The sequence below is a fragment of the Vanellus vanellus genome, assembly GCF_965231255.1.
Source record: "Vanellus vanellus genome assembly, chromosome: 4".
In the NCBI taxonomy this organism is placed as follows: domain Eukaryota; kingdom Metazoa; phylum Chordata; class Aves; order Charadriiformes; family Charadriidae; genus Vanellus; species Vanellus vanellus.
This window is the reverse complement of record NC_138909.1, coordinates 69,965,701-69,982,614: the sequence shown is the minus strand read 5'-3', so window position 1 is coordinate 69,982,614 and position 16,914 is coordinate 69,965,701. Positions and strand designations below refer to the sequence as shown.

Sequence of the window (16,914 nt, the reverse complement as noted above, 5' to 3'; positions counted from 1 at the left end):
TAGAGAACAAGTTTTTAGATATCTATGTTGCTAGATCAGCAACTGCAATGGCAGATATGTGGACAAGGAAGGATATAACGTACAGCTTGATATTCTCTGAGGCCTCTCATCTCAAACCTCCAACTGGAGGTCAGCTGCTACGTGAAGAGTTAGGAGCAGAACCACAGCGTGGGGCAGAGGCTTCCATTTTTGTAAAATCTGGGAGGCAGAGGAGTCTGGGCAGCATTCAGGTCTTGCCCGCCCTGCGTGGCAGAGCAGGATTCAGGAGCAGGGCTGTCCCCACATCTGCTCCCCGGCTTTTGTTTGGGTGGCACGGACACAGCTCGGCGAGAGCAGCAGCCCTGTTTGTTCTGCCGGGGCGCAGCGATCAGCATGCTAATCGCTGCGGCGCTCTGCATGCCAACGCTCTCGCACACAAAGCTCGCTGTCACCAGCCACACCGCAAAAAAATACGGACTTGGAAATTTAGAGGAGTCCACATCTCCCTTTCTTCCCTGGCTGGAGCTTAACAGCTCTGGAGGGGAGCCAGGGGGGAAAGGAACAGCAGTCGAGAGAGCCCATAACCGAGAGAGACAGTGTCCTTCATGGCCTGAAAAGATGCTTGTAAAATTCCCCATCTGGCTTACTGTTAGCATTATAATTTTTCCAACTGCATCGTGAATAACTCTTGTGTTTAGCCTTTGATGGAGGACAGTTCTGGTCACTTCCAAATGGTGGGTGGAGCAATGTGTAAATCTAATAAAAATGCAAAAGCATTAAAAAAAAAAAAAGTTCCTAACAAAAATATACAGGACATACAGGACACAGTAACCTAATAGGTTCAGAAAACAATCAAAGGAGGGGGAACTCTGGGGATAACTAATTGCAGCCATCTTTATGCCAAAAGTTCATATCCAAGTTATGATAAGCAGCAACAAAAATATCAGCCATTTGGCAGCCATGTAGTTTGGAAACTCGGTTCTTCTGTTGATGAACAAATGCCCACTTCTCAAAAAAAACCCCAGTGTTGTCACCCTACATGCTTTTATTTTGATGGTCATCATAGGAATAATGTTTGCCAACAGTCACTAACACCGTCACCCAAACAATTCCTCAGAAAGTTGGTATCTTATATGGCCATAAATAACCATGCGTGTCAACAAGATGCAATCACTCAGCACTGAAAGTTTTTGCTTCTGTTAACAATCTCATAGTTTTACTTCCTAATGGTCCTAAAAATAGCATTTTTTTTTTAAAAGGATTTAAAAAGAAAAAAAGGCCAACAAAGAAATTGTTTGCACATGACAGATATTCAGGTAAACCTGCCTAGGCTGCATATCCCCAAGCCAAAACGTATCTCATACTACTGCAAAACTACACTTTTCCTGGTTTGCTTCATTACAGTTGAAATTTGTATCTGTTAGCTCTATTGAGACACTGGAGAACCAATACTCCTAAGCCACTAAAAGGAGAAAGGAGTCTTATCATGAAGACCCAGCTCCCAAGAAAGATTTCTCTCTGGATTACTGCACCTTGCATTGGCCAAGTCCTGGTTTCTTCAGTTCTCAGAAAATTTTCCTCTAATTTTTTGAAAATTATAGTTCCATATTTGTTAGCTGTAACTACACATTTTTTTTAGTCACCTATCTGAAGTACCACTTGTTTGCTGCTGTTGAAGAAACTAAAAAAGAAAAAAAAAGTTTACAAGCAGCTACATATATAAAATATTCTTACCTTAAATAAGGGATGAAAAAACCACACCTAATGTGCATGTCCAGCTCCTTAAAACTTGGCAGAGTTAAATAGGTCACGCAAATGGGTCACACCGCAATGGCAAGGATCGCAGCGTGGCCAGCTGCCGTGCCTCAGCTAACAGGGCAGTATCTTTTACAGTGGTCTCAGAAGACATACGACCAGAATTCAGTCCCTCCTGCGAGGCACTAACATACTATTACTTCAGTACATTAAATGGAGCTGATATTGCTTTTCTCTGAGCGGTTACTCGCTGCAGTCACAGAGCTGGAGCAGACGGAGGATGGGTCTCGGTCAGCACATCATTTCCTACAGCCCCAGAGGACCTGCAACTGTCTCCCTGTGGCTCCTCTTGGTTTTAGTCCACACCACTATTCAATCACAAATCTTCTTCTGGCTTTTGTCCTTTATGCACCCAGAGGAAGACCGAGCTTACAGGTTACAGTCTGGATTTCTTTTGCAAATTTTATCTATTTTTTAATCTATAAAGTTTTGTATCTATAAACATAGACATTTATAGATATCTAAAAATCTATTATCTATCAATCTATAATCTATAGATACCTGTAAAATTTTACGTATGCTTTACCTATAAAATGACATACACTCTAAACAGGCTGCTTACAGAAGACAAATGCTTCAGTGCGGTGACGGACAGAGGACACAAGCGCAGGTTACACTGGTAGGTCAAACTCCAACCCTTTTCTGCTTGCCTAAGCAGAGCCCTGACAGTTACCATTAGATCAGCACTATAATCAATGTCATTTACTCGTATTAGAAATGCAAAAGTTATTAATGTAAAGGTTTTGTTGTGCTGAATTTCACAACAGAAAAATTATCCAAGACACAAAACATTACAAACTCTCGGGTGAAGCCAGAAGGTCCAGGGAGGAGCAGGGATGGACACACAGGGGTGCGGGGCACTGACTCCCTGAGTCTGGAGTCAGGAGGATGCATGGGAAGGAAGGGACCACAAAGCCGCTCCTGCTCTCACAACCGCATTTCAACACCGTCACCTTTTCATCCTTCCTGGTGTGTAAACCTGCACGACTCGCCTCTACAAAATCACTTTGCCAGGACACCCACCTGCAGGTAACGCAGAGAGAATGGGAGGCAAAGGGGGTTACATGTGCATGAAGGTGGAGGGAGGGAGGAAGAAATAATAGGCTGCTCGCTTGTAAACATTTTTTTTTTTTTGCTTTTTTTTAAAAGACTGATAATCCTTGTGCTATAAATATGAAAAAAACATTCACTGTATAGCATTAAGTCATTTTCCTCACACACGAAGTGGAGCACAAAATCCTGAAGCCTGTAAAAAGACCCCACAGAAATTGGCAGTTGTGCAGGACAGACACCCTGGAAAGCCACTGCAAATTCACACAGTAGCACTGCCAACACACAAGACAGTTCAAGCTAGCGAGAATCAAATATTCACAGCAGGCAAATTCCCTCCATAGGATCTGCTGATCAGATGCAATGGCACACAGCTTGAATTTGGCCCACTTCCATTCCTTTCATCTGCCACAATAGTATACAAAATATTCTCACTGTATCCACGCCGCAAATCAGACCTGCAGCTTATCACTGTGGAACCATCATTTGTCAGATGTGCTACTGCACGGCCTGGATGAGATATACAGATAAACGCGGGCCAAACAAAAGCAAGCCGAGCTGTATGTCTGCGCAGAACGCTGAACAAAATGCCAAGTGCATGCCACTTCTGCAAGTCGGAGATATTATTAGTTTCCAGTAGGACCGCGCTGTTTTGCAGGACAGCTGCAGACAAACAGGTGGCCTTTTTCATTTCTGGAATGCTGAAATTTTCCCTGTTCCAGAATAAATTGGGAGATTTCTAAATATATATATATTTTTTTTTTTTTCCAAACTGCTTTTCTGAGCAATTTCCAATACAGACTCCTAAAAGCCTTTTGTTTATTCTCAGCATTTCTTCCCAATTCCCTCATTTTTCCATTTTACACAAATAATTAGCGGTGATTATTTATTTATATAAAAGTAACGGATCTTGACTGATTCCCAAGCAGACGGAAAGGAAACACTGAAATATTCAGTTCAAGTCCACCAGGAGAGAACTTTTATGAGAGAGGCTGGGAACTTTTCATATATATATATGCACACACACACATATATATATGTTTTACTATTTATCCAATACACTTCACTATACATGGTTTTTTTACTAATATATATGTTTTATTATATATATAATGTTTTATTGTTTATACAGTATGCTTTACTGTATATACAGTAAAACTACACTTTCACAAAACGCTGTTTTCCGTGACAGATTCCAAATCGGTACATTTGGAAGGAGCTTGACCGTAGTCGGGACACATTCGCTCAGAAACTGAGGATGCTTCGGAAGATGAAGGATGACAGCACGCCAGACCTGAAGGCAATTCCTCCACCCCCCCTCCTTCCCCTCCCCCGAGCGTTACGGGGGGGACAAGCCACCCGCACCCCAAAGGGATTCTGGCACACAGCAGCCTCACCTAGTCAAAATTAAACCCCAGAGCGGGGGGAAAACCGGGAAAGGGAGCGACGCCGGGAGGGGAAGCGGCACTTACCGGCCCGTCAGCCCGAGCCCGTGCGAGCCGCCCGAAGCGCCGTCAGCCTGCGGGGCGGCACGAACGGCCGCCGGCGGGGGCTGCACCCCCCCAACTCCTCCCACCGCCCCCCCGGGGCTGCAGCCCGGCCCCGACACCTCCTCAAAAATAAGCGTGAGAGGCGGCGGGGCTGCCCACGGCGGCGGGCTCCGCTCCCCCCCCGCCCAGCAGCGCTGCCCGGCAGGGAGCAGCGGAAGGGCAATGGAGAAGGGATGCCGTGCGGGGGGAGCTGGGCAGGATGGGGCCGTGCAAACCCCGTGAAGCGCAACAAGGCCAAGCGCAAGGGCCTGCACATGCGTCGGGGCAATCCCACGCACAAGTACAGGCTGGGGGGAGAATGGATTGAGAGCAGCCCTGAGGAGACAGACCGGGGGTGTTGGTGGGTGAGAAGCTCAACATGAGCCGGCAATGTGCGCTCGCAGCCCAGGAGGCCAACCGCGTCCTGGGCTGCATCAAAGGCAGCGTGGCCAGCAGGGCCAGGGAGGCGATTCTGCCCCTCTACGCTGCTCTCCTGAGACCCCACCTGGAGTACTGGGTCCAGCTCTGGAGTCCCCAACATAAGAAGGACATGGACCTGCTGGAGCAGGTCCACAGGAGGGCCACAAAGATGACCAGAGGGCAGGAGCACCTCTCCTAGGAGGACAGGCTGACAGACTTGGGGTTGTTCAGTCTGGAGAAGAGAAGGCTCTGGGGAGACCTTGTAGCAGCCTTTCAGTACCCAAAGGGGGCCTACAGGAAAGACGGAGAGGGACTCTTTATCAGGGATTGTAGTGATAGGATGAGGGGGAACGGTTTTAAACTGAAAGAGGGTGGATTTAGATTAGATATTAGGAAGAAATTCTTGACTGTGAGGGTGGTGAGGCATGGGAACAGTTTCCCTGAAAAGCCCCATCCCTGGAGGTGTTCAAGGCCAGGCTGGATGGGGCTTTGAGCAACCTGGTCTAGTGGAAGGTGTCCCTGCCCATGGCAGGGGGGGTTGGAATTAGATGACCCTTAAGGTCGCTTGCATCCCAAACCATTCTATAATTCTAAAAATTGTTACCATGCATGGAATTGCATAAGCCCCAGAGGCAAAAAATAGGTCCAGAGAATAAATACAGAGATTATTAGATTAAAACAGCAGAAATAATACACACTGGCAGGAGATGAAACTGTACCACTCCAAAGGCAGGACTGGCTGCAGGAATCGCAGGGAGAAGGGCCAGGCTTGCCAGGAGCACCAGCAGGCCAGAAAGTCTGACAAGCAGCGCCTTTAAGAGCTCAGCAGTGAGACAGCGAAGACTGCCTTTGCAAAGAAAGCCAAGCCTTTTTCTGCTTCTTTTTGGGCAATCAACAAGGAGGAGATGTGTCTCGTCAAACAACAGCCCCACTGCTTTAACAAAAAAGGCAAAAAACCCCTAAAAAACTCTGTGAAGAAAATGGGTCTGTTGGGAGCATACTGCAACTGCACAAAACATACCAGAAACCCAAAATAAGGCTCTAAGCAATCTTCAGATAATATCTAAGACTGCCAGAAGATGTTCAGTACCAGACCCCCCAAGATCTAGCTGGAAGTGCCAAATTCCTACCAAGGTGCTTAGATCCTGCTGCTTCCAGCCATGCTTAGGAGGTTGGAAAATTGCAAGTGCCTAGAGCAAGAAGATACTTTGATACCACTACTTTACACTACTTCGGTAGTACAAAACTTAACCTATGTGAAGGGAAAGCCGGGCAAAGAACATTTATCTTTTCAGAGAGCTGCTTTTATTATTTTTGGCATCCAGCAAAATCTTTTGCTAATAGTTCCAATCATTAGTCTCATATAAAACACAAGCACATTCAATCTACATGAATAAACTGAAAATAATCAACAACAACAAAAACTCAAAATCATGCCATAAGAATGGGGGGGGAGGGGGGGGGCTAAAAAGCAAGCCCAAAATAAATGAAATGTATTAAGCTAATCAAATTGTCAGTAAACTTGTCCTTCAGATACCAAAAAGCACAATGTTTAAAATTAAAAGCTTGCAATTCTTTGAGAAAAATCAGAAGTACAGCAGCACTACTTGAGAAAGTCTCTGACATTTTCCTAAATCTGTCCTTCACCATCAGATTATTTGCTTTTTAAGATCTTTGCCCCGTAACAAATTTTAACCACATTTACAAGCTTCTTATGCAATGCAGTGTATTACTGTCATTTTGTATGATGGTTATAACTAAAATCCCCAAACAAGAATGGCCATATTGTGTATAACAAAAGGCAAATGCAATGAAGCTCAGAATATAAAATGGAACTGCAGGTCCTGGGCAGGTAGTGAAAATTTCATGCTGGGTACAGAATGGATGAAGTATCTTATTTCTGAAAATTTTTAAATTGAGCTTAAAATCCCTGCAGCATGGTATGATGTAAAAGGAGGGAAGAGACACTGTGGACAGGAAAGGAGAAGGATAACAGGGAAAGAGAGAAGAAAATAATGGGAGGGGACCATACGAAAGAACATGAGCAAGAGCAGCCTTCAACTCAACAGGCAAAAGCAAACCACGGGGGGGTGGGAGGGGTGCACGCAGCCTGAGCACAAGGCTGACCCTATGACTTCACTAGTTAAGTAGGTCCTGATATTTCTCCTTGCTGCATCAGGTCATTATCCCTGAAGGCACAAGTAAAACATTTAAACAAATGGGGGCTCAGTCAACATCCTTGTCTTTGGGGGAGAGAGCAATCAGATGATGTGCATTCCCTCAAGATGCGCCAAACCCAAGATACACCCAGAGTAAGATGGCTTTGTTTACAGCAATGAAGACAGAACATAGGCAGGCAGGGAAAAAAGCCCAAAGCAGTTCCAGGGTATTCACCAGCTCCGATGCTTATGAAATCACAGCCAGATGTCAGCCAGATGTCACCCAATCTTGGAGAGGGGGTGCCTATCAGATGCCATATTCTATGGTAACAGCCATGATATGGCCAAGGAAGACGACAACATTTCTTTTCCATCCTCTCTCCACAGCTTTTTTGTACCAGACAGCACTTGGCTTGTGAGGGTTTGTGCATCAGTTTGATGACTTCTTCTGTTACCCACTTTTCACATTTCTGATGAATAAAGCTTTCCAAGGTCAGGATTAAAATCAAGCTCACATGCAGTGAAGTGCAACCAAGCACTCCTAGAAGCTGCTGGGAATTCACCTTGCAAATCCACAGTCAGATGGGTAAGAACACAAGGAGAGGGGAGACACGACCCAAAAAGCAAAGCCTGATTCCTTCTGCTGCAATGGAAAGAACTGTTATTTACCTTGCTTGGCCTTGTTGGTGGGCTGTAATGTGGCTCAGTACAAAACTAGCGCAGGGCGGGTTGGGGAAAGAGCTACAAAAAAGATGAGAATGAAAGAACCATCACAACAGCAAAGCTGGCAGTGCAACTGGAGCTCAGCGTCTGTGGTGTCTACCCCTTCTTACCGACCTCCCAGCAATAAGTGTGCTGCCTCTATCTGAAGGAGGAAAAAAAAAAAGGTCATGAAGACAAATTTGGCCTTTACTTGCACTCACATGATGAGTGCTGGGAGTATGGCTCAGGAAGACAGATTTCAGGAACCCTGAAGCCACGGTTAGTGCCACAACACTTCCCTCAGGACATCTTCTTGGGGAAAATGGACATTCTCCACATCCCTGTGGCTGCTGCCCCCACAACTGAGCTCTACAGCCAAATATAAAAATGGGCAAGAAATTCACAACTAAGGAGAACATGCTGTTTTCTCAGTTTGGTTTATTTGTGTGCAATTATCAGGACACGATAAAGCGTTACGGCAAGTACACAGTCTGGCTACAGATTTAGAAGATCTCAAAGGCAGCCATCCCAAACAAACTGCTTAAAGTAAACAAAAAAAAACCCCATAAACATTAAATCTAGAGTTATAAGTCATAAAAACTTAAAACTTGTACTGTGAAAACAAAACCAGTCTATAAGTCAGGGGGGTCCAACCAATGGGACGACCAAAGAAACTAACCTGAGCATTAAACATGGGACAGTACAGTTTTTACTAGGTGTATTGTTAAAGCTTATCAACCTGCATACAGGAAAAAAAGAAAAAAGGACATTTATGGATGAATATAGTTGCATTACCTCCTCCTGAGTGATATACCCAAAAAGCACAGCCTTGGGGTAATCCAAAGGAACACTGCAAATACATTAAGCTTCAACACAAACAAGCCCTTTACCTGTTACATACAGCCATCGGCTACAGCCAAACTGGCTGAACAAACCTTTGCCTTCCCGACTGCTGTCAGGGGGATCATGTGTTAAGCCATGGCACAACAGATGCTTCTCAAAAGCTATTTATATATGTGCTCCTGCTACGATACTCTACTACTGTGGTAAAGATTACCTATGCAAAGCAAATCTATGTGCTAAAATTTATTCCACATTTTCCTTAAATATATTAGCAGGTCTACTAAAATATACTACCTTTTTTTCACATACTCTGCCTTCCTTTCTCTGCCTACAGATTCCAAGCTTCATGGGATCCCTTTGATCACATTTGATATCTCAGGGCGCTGTTACCCAATGCCTGCTTTCTATATTTTGACTTGACGGCAGCGAAAATAACCTTGTTTTCCAGGAAGAGCAGTGCTAACTATTCAAGGGACCCAGCTCCAGGCAACTATCAGATGCAACTTGCCACAGGAGCTTCGGGAAGGAGCGGGGCTAGCAGGGAAGAAAATGAGGAAAAAAACCTGTGCATCATGAGCCTCTCCACCTGAAAAGGTGTGTGTCAGGGTCATTAATTACCCAACCGGCATAATCTATTATGAACCAATATAGGTAACTTAAAGCATAATCAGTGCACCTGCGTGCACATTCTGAGATGACTATCTGAAAAAATACTGTAGCGATCACTATGGACTGTTTCTAGTTTTCCTCTCTCCAAAGCAGATGGCAAGGACAAAAAAAGTAACTGGAAGTGAGCAATAGTGATAATTACACCCAATGCTTTTCTGATACACAAGAACCTAATTAATCGTAGACACAAAGTCATACTGCAGTTATAGCTACAGTTCTTACTTTCCCCATGACATTTATCAGCTGTCTTCCTGCTCAGGGACTTGATTTCATTCAAGGCGTACAATCCCAGAAAATGCAGGATTTTTATGAAAATATGTGCAGGATGCATCTCATTTGAAAACTTTTGCTGCATCCAGCTGTATTGAACAAGCTGAGCACAAAACTTTGAACATCCAAGGCCAGAAAACAGCTGAAATTTCATATAATGTATTTTTAAGGTTTCAAACTGTAAAGATACAAAAAAAGGTACCTAAAATTAAAATCAATTTGACATGAATCCTCTAAAAGTGAATGTATGATCTCTTCCCGGCAGCCTCCTAAAGCTTCTTCTAATTGCAGCAACTACTCACTACGAACACAACTTTGCTTTCCTCCCCCCCCCCCCCCCCCTTTTTTTTTTTTTTTATGTGGCTTGCTCTCTTTTGCTTGGTATATTCTTTAAAGCCAAAAAATAGTAACAGTTGGCCAATACTTGGATGTCTCTCAGCAAAGACAGCAATCTGCTATGCAAGGATCAGGATACTACACAGCCGGAGCTGTTGGAGGGCCTCTGCGTCCCAATATCCAAGTACAACTGCTGTAGGTGGGCCTCAAAAGATAGAAGAAAGCTGCCTGTGGGGGCCGGGGGCCTGGCAGTAGCTGTTAAAATCAGACCAAATATCTATTCCCCAAGGCAAACAGCAAAATAGTGAAACCACCAAGGAGGACTCATTCCTGCTCAGTTCGTGACCTCTGCAAAAAAAGCAACAAATTCCATTTCTTCGTTCAAATTAAACATCTACTCTTTACTGCCAAGGAATATGTTTTAATAATCTGTGGTGTTCAAGGTTTGATAAACATCAGAAATCTCTTTGCTGCTGTTACATGATACCTGACATACATTTTCCCCCCACTCATAGCTTTGCATTTTCATGCCAACATTACATAAAACATACTGGACTTCTTTAATGTACAGGTTGGGGTTTCCTTGCAAATACTTCTCAAAGAAGCTGTTCAAGTCCAAAAAACACTATTTTTTTTTTAATTGGCTTTTTGTACTGAATGAAGTTCCAGTACATTCCACTTAGAAAACCTACATTATTGTTTTCACTTCCAGTAAAAAAAAAAAAAAAGAAAGCTTTCACATTCAGATGTCTAGAATGATTTCAGTGAGGAAAAGAAAGGGAAGAAAATCAATAATTTTCAATTTGCTGCAAGGGCATTTTACATACAAACAAAACATCTGTGCAAAAAGATGCTAAGTAAATCAATGCCCAGTCTTAACTTTGACCATATATAGTGTAACTGCCTAAATTACTAAATATCACAACACCCAATCCAGGTAGCTGTTGTTTGTTTCTCAGATTTGAAAATATACATTTGGTGTCTAGGTAGCATGGCCATAACTGTTAGTCATCTTGAATATCTCCAGGTTTGGGGTGGGTTTTTTATGGTAAATATTCAAGGCAAGATGAGCTACCCAATAGTCTGGCAGTGATTTCTTTTCCATCCCTTTTCAACCATCAGTAAAGCATTCACTAGATATAATTCAGACATTGAATTCATAAAGCTATGGTGGCTGCAAACCTAGATGGACTACGCAGAATAGCCAACTTAAGTTACTACTGTTCATTAAGTCTATAGAAGTCATGCAAATATGCCCTTGAAGGGCCATTTGGAAAGCAGGATTCATGGACTACATCTGGATGCCAGAGCCATTTGAAGTGGTGAAGACTAAGCCTTCAGGAAGAATAAAAAGTATTACAATAATATACTGTATTTAAGAAGCAGAATTTCCTCAAATTAATAGGCATAAAATCAATGATTAAAACGAGGGAAATAAAGGAACTATTCTTTAAAACAGTGCATTCCTATTGCAAGGCTTTCTCCCAGTTCTTTCATAATGTCTTGTTTCTGGTTCCTCCCGGCAGCAGAAGAGAGGACAGAAAAGGATCCCTCCTCCTACAGGACAGATATCCCTGTTCTTCTGTTTACTGTCAACACTCTAGAGGTGTACTTGAGGCATACTTCTGTGACATCCTCTCTGCTCTAGGAATGCACAAAGCAAGAAGGCGAGGAAGATGAACACATGCATCACACCAAGTCTCAGGAACTGGAAGTAAGGGGTGGAGATGACAGAAATAGCTGGTCACATTTATTGGCGGAAGGAAAAGAAAGGGAAAATAAAGCAGCTGTCACTGCTAATTGATGCCTAAAATTTCAGTTTATACCCTCCTTTCTATCCTAACCAGCCCTGAGATCACCTTTTGTTTGTACAGGAAAACAGCCAAATTATTCTTATAATTCAGCTTACCTGGGTATAACCAGCGGCTCCTGCTCAGAGCAGTCACAAATAAGGCTAGCAGAGATGTTCATGCACCCTCAAACAACAAGCTTCCAACTCCTCACCTGCCACTTCTGAAAACCTTTGCAATTTGAAGCCACGTTATACAGACTGAGGTAAAACTTAGCTGATGACAGTGCATAAAGGAAAACAGTAAATTTAAAGCAAATATGATTTTTTCCTTTTCTCAACAGAGGGACTCAGAGTTCAGTTGGTTGATCAGAGAGAGGTTGATCAGAGACAGCAGAACCAGTAGAGTCCAGCGAGATTATTAGGCCAGGCTTCACGGGCCATGAAAGCAGCTGTACCAGCTCCAGAGCCAACAAGAAGCTGCCAGCAATGGAGCTGATTTAAAGCACTGCAGAGCCCCAGTCCCCAGCCAGCTCACATGTCTCCAAACCGCTCCCGCCGACGCAGATTTCTGGAGAACGCAAATGTTACACATGGCTACCCAAAATCAGCTCAGCGGGACTTATTGGCTTTGGCAAGCACCTCTACACTGCCCTTCCTACCGACCGGGGAATATTCATCAGACACAGCACTGCCTCGCTTGAATGCATGTGATGTCTAAAGAACAAAGTTAAAAGTTTATCAAGAAGTTTCAGCTGGTTCACGGGTGAGACATCACAGAAGGTACCTAACCTTGAATAGGATGTGAAACGAAACTACGTGTCTTATGTGTTCTTTTGCAGTTGCTAACTTAGACTTAACATAGCAAAAATAGAACTTCTGGACCAAAGCAGAGCCGAGACTGTATCCCAAACTAACCTCGGGTTAATAAAATACATACCCCTTTGTGAATAATGAGCATGCTAATCAGGTAACCTCCCAAAATGTTTTACACATGAGCTTACATGCATATGTATAGTTTGGAGTGGTGAATGAATCATTATTAACCAATCAGCTGTATTTTATCATTATAAATATTGGGCAGTTTGAAACATGAGGAGTGCTGGCTGTTGTTAAATGCCCGGCACCTGATTATGCAGAACTGAAATAAAAACAGGTATCTTGACTCACTGTGTCAACTGGCTCTCGCACACTGGGTGAAGAACCCTCATTTAGGGACAACACGTGGACCCAGCTGAGGCTCAGCACTGTGCTGAAGCTAATCAGCCCTTAATTCTGGAGAACCTACTAAGAGCTGCCTGGGGTTTACAAGGTCAAAAGATGTAGCCTGATCCAAATACAGGGGCTACAGAGCTACGCAACCACCCTGAGGTGATTCAGGAACAATGCCCAAACTGCCGCACAGGGACCCCAACCACCCAGGAGGTACCAGACCCTGGGCACACATGCTCTTTGTACCTGTGCCTGTACATGCCAGCCAGCCCGGAGCTGCACAGGGCGACAACGCGCCCCATGCTCTGCACATGCCTGCAGAGAGCCTGGAGAGTCAGCTAGCACATGAGCAGCACCTACTTTTGGGGGCTTTTTGGCTACCTGGAAATCCCTAAATAGAATCATAGAATGGTTTAGGTTGGAAGCGACCTTGAAGATCATTGAGTTCCAACCCCCCCTGCCATAGGCAGGGACACCTCCAACTAGACCAGGTTGCCAAAGGCCACATCCAGCCTGGCCTTGAACACCTCCAGGGATGGAGCCTCTACAACTTCTCTGGGCAACCTGTTCCAGTGCCTTACCCCCCTCAAAGTGAAAAAATTCTTCCTAATATCTAATCTAAATCTACCTTCTTCCAGTTTGAAGCCATTACCCCTCATCCTATCACTACATACCCTTGGTAAAAAGTCCTTCCCCAGCGCTCCTGTAGAGGCCCCCTTTAGGTACTGGAAGGCTGGTATAAGGTCTCCCCGGAGCTTTCTCTTCTCCAGACTGAACAACCCCAACTCTCTCATCCTGTTTTCATAGAAGAGGTGCTCCAGCCCTCTGACCGTATTTGTGGCCCTCCTGTGGACCTGCTCCAACAGGTCCATGTCTTTCCTATGTTGGGGGCTTCAGAGCTGGACCCAGTACTCCAGGTGGGGTTTCACCAGAGTAGAGTAGAAGGGAAGAATCACCTCCCTAACTGTGCTATGCTGTACTGCTCAGCCGATCTCCCGCCTCTGGGCCACTTGCCCCCAAATGGGAAAGGCGCTGGCATCGAGCAGCTCTCCTGCAAGAGCCGTCCTGTGGCTGTGCTGAGCCAGGGTGACAGACGCTGCTGCCGAACCCAAGCGGGCTGTTCAGTCAGTTGCCCACACCCACAACACAGAGGTTATCCAGGGTTTTCCATTCTCTGGCATATCCCAAACCCCACCTTCCATTATCCCGAACAGAGCAGTCGGCTATTTTTCCTCTTATTTACTTCCCATCCACTTCCTAACCTCAGTCTGGCACTTTTATTCCTCCAACTTGTATTGTAAAGTTATAAAGGACAGGAATATTTGTACACTGTTATACAAAGAGAATAAATCATACTGGAAGCTGTGATGGAGAATACTGACCACAGTCTTTGAAGTTCCTGGTCTGAGATTTGCTTACATAATAGTTTGCACGCAGGCTTAAGTGCTGGGTTTCTAATAGTGCTCATCAAATTTCAGCCAAATAAAATAGAACAAGCAAGGTGAACTACTCTCGGGAAGATAAACTATCTGCAAGAACTTTTGATGCAAGTACTACAAGAACACCAAGAACTCACAGTTCTTCAAAAAATATGTGAAAGTCTGGAATCCAAGGAGTTTCAGTTCTCGAAGATCATATTTTAGAAAGTAAATTTTAATCAGGATTGGGTGGCTCAAGAGATTGGGCAATAGTATTTAAAAAAGCAAGTGATTAATCTCTGATCAACCAGAGGGTAAGGACTAAAGAGCATTTAAGGTCTCAAACACCCCTGGGAACTAGCCAACTTAGTCTAATACTGTGGGTGCTGACTCTAGGCAGATTTTGGATTTTCTCACGCGCAGTCCTCATGCTTCTGAGTAGCCTCCTCTAAATTTCACTAGAACTACTCCATTATCCTCCCCAAAATTCTGCATTACAGTTATGCCTACGAAGAGCCAACGGCAGTTAGATCCCAGGTTTGCTGATAACACTGTGCTGACAAGTAACTTGTTTCTCTGTTTCCTTTCTAACCAGGTCTATGGGTTGTTTCTTAATTCCGAGCTTCTGAAGGCAGAGACTCATACCAGTAAGCCTGACACTTACTTTGCAGAAAATCAGATTTTGATCATTGCTGACTGTGTCATTCAAAGATCTGAGATGCTCAGAAATTGAGGCCAGGCATATCTGAAGATACAGCTCCTAAACTCACGTCAAACTCATCACAACATTGGATCGACTTTTGCTCTTTTGGTTATTTTAGACAGAATGAAAGAACAACTGGTGTGATACAGCTGAAGACAACGTATCGCCCATTCTAATAGAATTCTGCTAATACCTTGCTTACTCAAATTTTTGACTGCAACACTTTTCCGAGAGGATGTAATTACCTTGCTTCTTTCTTGTCTAAAATTATAGTCCACTGACACACCAGATTCCACTCAGCCACTATTCAGCACTGTAAAAATAAAATACAGGTGTGTACGCTAAGAAGGAAGATCAAGCTAGCCTGGCTCTGTTTCTCAAAAAAAACAGAACAACCCAAAACCCAGCCTCCTATGGCAAACTTTACGTCATGTTTCTTTTTTACATAAGTCTGTTACTAAACACTGACTTTAGTAACAAATTTTATGTGTTCTTTTGGTGCACAACATTTATTTATTTATTTACTTGCCTCTTTATAGGCTTCTATAAAATGTCTGACAGCACTCTCTGGGACCACTGCATTTGATTTACCAGTTTGAACCTAATTTTGACAATGATGGATGCATTTGTTCATAAGATGTCAGAATATACATTCTTTCTTTTACATAGTATCAGTTCTGTAGTAGTAGGTATTTTTTTAAAAATTTGCTTGTATTTTCTTTGAAAATAAACAGCACAGCAAAACAGGGTGTCTGTGTCTGATGCATGTGGCACTCTCAGGACATTTCAAGTTGTGCTTTTCAAGCAGTTTAAGAAGCAACTACTGTCTGACCTCTTTAGGGGTAACAGGAGAAACTTAATGAAAGAAAACATCCGAGAATTGTACAAAAAGAAAGTTTTTTTTCTACTTCTGCACATGTCACGTAAAAGCTGTATAAATTACTTTTCTAGATCAGAAGTTGAGAGATTTTATTAGCTTGTGCTACTGACCTGTGCAGACAGCTTTCTGGCACAATTTTCATGACTTGTTTACAGTATCACCTCAGTTATCCAGAACTTCTTGTTATCCCAACAAGGGTCAAATTCCTGACATGTATTAATTACACTGAAAATTGCCCTGGATTACTTGAAACCTCAAATAACTGAACCTATTCACTGTCCTCCTTTTTAAATAACAGAGCACACACTGTATAGTGGTGCTAATAGTTTGTGGCCGATCCCTGTAACTCCAGAAATTAATACATAAACGTCACGCTTCTTATCTAGCAGGCTTGTCAGCTTTGGACTGAAAACTGGGCTCAAGAGGTGGAAAGTGTTTATAGCATGGTCCTACTCAACGCCGTGGGCCACGGGGCAAGAGAAGATAGGAGGTAGGAAGGACAGGAAGGTTAAAACCAAAAACCCATTGACCAGCATTCCTGATCCACGCACTGCTGGCCAAGGAAACAGAGCTGCTTCACAGTTCAGCCCTCCCCAGTTGACAGAATGACCTTGGATCCCTCCCGTAGTCAGCCAAGGACTCACGGCTGCCTGCACGGTCAAGTACACATCCCACTGACAGACGCTTGAGCTTTTATAGTTGTGGCTACTAGGCTCCATCTCCTCATGCCCATCACCGGGCAATCAGGCCTGCAGCTTCTCCCTGAAGGCACTCACCAAGCAGCTTTGCAGGAACCTCTACGACTGCATGATCAGAGCTTGAATGCGAAGACGAGGATGCAAAGACCTGCTGGCAACTCATGCATTCAGCCAACGCCGGGCATTAGCTCGAGGATCCCTACTGCTGTTGCTAGGCAGGGGAAGTAAAGTTAGGATTAGTTTTGGAAAAATCAGCAAGCCTCCTTCCAATCAAACTAGAAACGGTATTCAAAGGACAACAGTGACGAGGCAGCTTTCGTTAAGAGAAGGTATTAGAAACATCCAGGAACGCTTAGAAACTCCCATGGGATTTGTGAGCTGTGCAGCCAAGCTACACAGCATCCAACCAACCCAACAGTTATAAAAGGCAAGAAGCTAGCAG

At 43.9% G+C, this 16,914-nt stretch overlaps 1 protein-coding gene across 6 annotated transcripts in view; it reads right to left on the bottom strand.

The window, feature by feature from the left end:
* The window catches only part of LIMCH1 (LIM and calponin homology domains 1), a 189,829-nt gene that overhangs the window by 78,307 nt on the left and 94,608 nt on the right, over positions 1-16,914 (bottom strand). Inside the window, exon 1 of one of the 6 annotated variants that reach the window (XM_082482137.1) lies at positions 4,317-4,336. The exons of the other annotated variants lie outside the window; for them this stretch is intronic. The gene's annotated coding sequence lies outside the window, so the exon portion shown is untranslated. Of the gene's footprint in view, positions 1-4,316; positions 4,337-16,914 lie in introns of those variants that run through there. 6 annotated transcript variants of the gene reach the window in all.